The sequence below is a fragment of the Arachis ipaensis genome, chromosome B5 (genome assembly GCF_059453495.1).
Source record: "Arachis ipaensis isolate K30076 ecotype BB chromosome B5, ASM5945349v1, whole genome shotgun sequence".
NCBI lineage: Eukaryota > Viridiplantae > Streptophyta > Magnoliopsida > Fabales > Fabaceae > Arachis > Arachis ipaensis.
In genome coordinates, this window is record NC_142440.1 from 62145469 (window position 1) to 62150453 (window position 4985).

Below are 4985 nucleotides of genomic sequence, written 5' to 3' on the forward strand. Positions count from 1 at the left end.
AACTGGGTGAACCTTTTCAGATTGTGACTCAGCTTTGCTAGAGTCCCCAATTAGAGATGTCCAGAGCTCTTAAGCACACTCTTTTTTGCTTTGGACCACGACATTAACCGCTCAGTCTCAAGCTTTTCACTTGACACCTTCACGCCACAAGCACATGGTTAGGGACAGCTTGGTTTAGCAGCTTAGGCCAGGATTTTATTCCTTTGGGCCCTCCTATCCATTAATGCTCAAAGCCTTGGATCCTTTTTACCCTTGCCTTTTGGTTTAAAGGGTTATTGGCTTTTTGCTCTTGACTTTTGGTTTAAAGAGCTATTGGCTTTTTTTGCTTGCTTTTTCTTTTTCTTTGTTTTTCTTTTATTATTTTTTTGCCCCTTTTTTTTCGCAAACCTTTGTCTTTCACTGCTTTTTCTTGCTTCAAGAATCAATTTTATGATTTTTCAGATTATCAATAACATTTCTCCTTTTTCATTATTCTTTCAAGAGCCAACAATTTTAACATTCATAAATAACAATATAAAAAATATGCACTGTTCAAGCATTCATTCAGAAAACAAAAAGTATTTCCACCATATCAAAATAATTAAACTATTTTAAAATTCGAAATCCATGTACTTTTTTTTCTTTTGCAATTAAGAACGTTTTTCATTCAAGAAAGGTGATGGATTCATAGGACATTCATAGCTTTAAGGTATAAACACTAGACACTAATGATCATGTAAATAAAGACACAAACATAAACAAACATAAAGCATAGAGAACGAAAAATAGAAAAATAAAGAACAAGGAAATTAAAGAACGGGTCCACCTTAGTGATGGTGGCATCTTCTTCCTCTTGAAGAACCAATGGTGCTCTTGAGCTCCTCTATGTCTCTTCTTTGCCTTTGTTGTTCCTCCCTCATGGTTCTTTGGTCTTCTCTAATTTCATGGAGGAGGATGGAATGCTCTTGGTGCTCCACCCTTAGTTGTCCCATGTTAGAACTTAATTCTCCTAGGGAGGTGTTAATTTGCTCCCAATAGTTTTGTGGAGGAAAGTACATCCCTTGAGGCATCTCAGGGATTTCATGATGAGGAATTTCCTCATGCTCTTGTTGAGGTCCATGAGTGGGCTCTCTTGTTTGCTCCATCCTTTTTTTAGTGATGGACTTGTCCTCTTCAATGAGGATGTCTCCCTGTATGACAATCCCAGTTGAATTGCAGAGGTGACAAATGAGGTGAGGAAAGGCTAACCTTGCCAAAGTGGAGGACTTATCAACCACCTTGTAGAGTTCTTGAGATATAATCTCATGAACTTTCACTTCCTCCCCAATCATGATACTATGGATCATGATGGCCCGATCCACAGTTACTTCGGATCGGTTGCTAGTAGGAATGATAGAGCGTTGGATGAACTCCAACCATCCTCTAGCCACAAGCTTAAGGTCCGGTCTTTTTAATTGAACCGGGTTGCCTCTTGAGTCTCTTTTCCACTGAGCTCCTTCCTCACATATGTCCATGAGGACTTGGTCCAACCTTTGATCAAAGTCGACCCTTCTAGTGTAGGGGCGTGCGTTTCCTTGCATCATTGGCAAGCTGAACGCCAACCTTACATTTTCCGGACTGAAATCTAAGTATTTCCCCTGAACCATTGTAAGCCAATTCTTTAGATTCGGTTTCATACTTTGATCATGGTTCCTAGTGATCCATGCGTTTGCATAGAACTCTTGAAACATTAAGATTCTGACTTGTTGAATAGGATTGGAGAGAACTTCCCATCCTCTTCTTCTAATCTCATGTCGGATCTCTGGATACTCACTCCTTTTGAGCATGAAAGGGACCTCAGGGATCACCTTCTTCTTGGCCACAAATTCATAGAAGTGGTCTTGATGGACTTTTGAGATGAATCTCTCCATCTCCTATGACTCGGAGGTGGAAGCTTTTGCCTTCCCTTTCCTCTTTCTAGAGGTTTCTCCTATTTTAGGTGCCATAAATGGTTATGGAAAAACAAAAAGCAATGTTTTTACCACACCAAACTTAAAAGGTTTGCTCGTCCTCAAGCAAAGAAGAAAGAATGAAGGAGAAGAAGAAGAAAATGGAGGAGATGGAGGGAGAGGGTGAATTCGGCCAAGGGGGTATAAGGTGTTTGTGATGTGTGAAATTGAAGGAGTGATGAGGGATATATATAGAAGTGGGGGAGGGTTAGGTTTGTGTATTTGGGGTTGGATTTGGGAGGGAAAAAGAGTTTTGAATTTGAAGGTAGGTGGTGTTTTGGGGAAAAGTGAATGACGTGATTGGTGAAGGGTATTTGGGAAGATATATGGAGGTGATTGGTGAAGGGTATTTGGGGAAGAGTGTTATGAAAAGGTGTGAAGAAAAGAGAGTGAGTTGAGGTTGGTGGGGATCCTGTAGGGTCCATAGATCCTGAGGGGTCAAGGACTTAGCATCCCTACTCCATTTAGGCATGCAAAACGCCCTTAGAGTGCAATTCTGGAGTTAAACGCCAGGTTGCTGCTTGTTTCTGGCGTTTAACACCAGCTTTTCTCCCCTTCTTGGCGTTTAATGCCAACTTGGTGCCCTATTCTGGCGTTAAACGCTAGTCTGGTGCCTATTTCTGGCGTTAAACGCCCAAAATGGTGCCAGACTGGGCGTTTAATGCCCATTCTGCTACTCTTACTGGCATTTAAATGCCAGTAAGCTCTTCCTCCAGGGTGAGCTATTTTTAATGCTGTTTTTTATTCTGTTTTTGATTTTTCAGTTATTTTTGGTGACTTCACATGATCATCAACCTAAAAAAATCATCAACTGACAATGGAAAATAAATAGATATAATTAAATAACATTGGGTTGCCTCCCAATAAACGCTTCTTTAATGTCAACAGCTTGACAGTGAGCTCTCATGGAGCCTCACAGATAATCAGAGCAGTGTTGGAGCCTCTCAACACCAAACTTAGAGTTTGGTTGTAGCCTCCCAACACCAAACTTAGAGTTTAAATATGGGGGTTTTGTTTGACTCTATATTGAGAGAAGCTTTTCATGCTTCCTCTCCATGGTTACAGAAGGAGAACCTTGAGTATTGAATACAAGGTAGTCCTCATTCAACTGAAGGACCAACTCTCCTCTGTCAACATCAATCACAGCTTTTGCTGTGGCTAGGAAGGGTCTGCCAAGGATGATAGATTCATCCTCATCCTTCCCAATGTCTAGGATTATGAAATCAGTAGGGATGTAAAGGCCTTCAACCTTCACTAGCACGTCCTCTACTAGTCCATAAGCCTGTTTCATTGATTTGTCTGCCATCTCTAGTGAGATTCTTGTAGCTTGTACCTCAAAAATTCCCAGTTTCTCCATTACAGAGAGTGGCATGAGGTTTATCCTTGACCCCAGGTCACACAGAGCCTTCTCAAAGGTCATGGTGCCTATGGTACAAGGTATGAAGAATTTTCTGGGATCCGGTTTCTTCTGAGGTAATGTCTGCATCATTAATGCATTCAGTTCATTGGTGAACAAGGGGGGTTCATCCTCCCAAGTCTCATTACCAAATAACTTGGTATTCAGCTTCATGATTGCTCCTAGATACTTAGCAACTTGCTCTTCAGTGATGTCTTTATCCTCTTCAGAGGAAGAATATTCATCAGAGCTCATGAATGGCAGAAGGAAGTTCAATAGAATCTCTATGGTCTCTGTATGAGCCTTAGATTCCTTTGGTTCCTCAAAGGGAAACTCCTTTCTGTCCAGAGGATGTCCCATGAGGCTTTTCTCACTGGGACTCACGTCCTCCTCACTCTCTCTAGGTTCGGCCATGTTGGTCATGGTTATGGCCTTGCACTCTCTCTTGGGATTTTCTTCTGTATTGCTTGGGAAAGTACTGGAAGGAGTTTCAGTAATCTTCTTACTCAGCTGACCCACCTGTGCCTCCAAATTTCTAATGGAGGACCTTGTTTTATTCATGAAACTTAGTGTGGTCTTGGATAGATCAGAGACTATGGTTGCCAGGCCAGAATGGCTCTGTTCAGAATTCTCTGTCTGTTGCTGAGAAGATGATGGTAAAGGCTTGCTATTGCTAAACCTATTTCTTCCACCATTATTGTTGAAGCCTTGTTGAGGCTTCTGTTGGTCCTTCCATGAGAAATTTGGATGATTTCTCCATGAAGGTTTATAGGTGTTTCCATAGGGTTCTCCCATGTAATTCACCTCTGCCATTGCAGGGTCCGCAGGATCATAAGCTTCTTCTTTAGAAGATGCTTCTTTAGTACTATTGGATGCAGCTTGCAATCCATTCAGACTCTGAGAAATCATATTGACTTGCTGTGTCAATATTTTGTTCTAAGCCAATATAGCATTCAGAGTATCAATTTCAAGAACTCCCTTCTTTTGAGGTGTCCCATTGTACACAGGACTCCTCTCAGAGGTGTACATGAACTGGTTATTTGCAACCATTTCAATGAGTTCCTGAGCTTCTGTAGGGGTTTTCAGATGAAGAGATCCTCCTGCAAAATGGTCCAATGACATTTTTGACAACTCAGACAGACCATCATAGAATATACATATGATGCTCCATTCTGGAAGCATGTCAAAAGGACACCTTTTGATCAATTGCTTATATCTATCCCAAGCTTCATAGAGGGACTTACCTTCCTTCTGTCTGAAGGTTTGGATTTCCACTCTAAGCTTGCTCATCTTTTGAGGTGGAAAGAACTTGGCCAGGAAAGCACTGACTAACTTTTCCCAAGAGTTCAGGCTTTCCTTAGGTTGTGAATCCAACCATGTTCTAGCTCTGTCTCTTACAGCAAAAGGGAAAAGCATAAGCCTGTAGAACTCGGGATCAACTCCATTGGTCTTGACAGTGTCACAGATTTGCAAGAACTGATGGGGATCTTCTAATGGAAGTCCATGAAACTTGCAATTCTGTTGCATTAGAGAAACTAATTGAGGCTTAAGCTCAAATTTGTTTGCTCCAATGGCAGGAATTGAGATGCTTCTTCCATAGAAGTTAGAAGAGGGTGCAATAA

The 4985-nt window shown here is 41.3% G+C and overlaps 1 non-coding gene across 1 annotated transcript; it reads left to right on the forward strand.

Moving 5' to 3' along the window:
* The first annotated feature begins 4539 nt into the window (after window positions 1–4539).
* Window positions 4540–4647, forward strand: LOC148564407 (small nucleolar RNA R71). Its single transcript, XR_015885194.1, has one exon. It is a non-coding gene; the product is annotated as a small nucleolar RNA R71 (small nucleolar RNA).
* The last annotated feature ends 338 nt before the right edge of the window (window positions 4648–4985 follow it).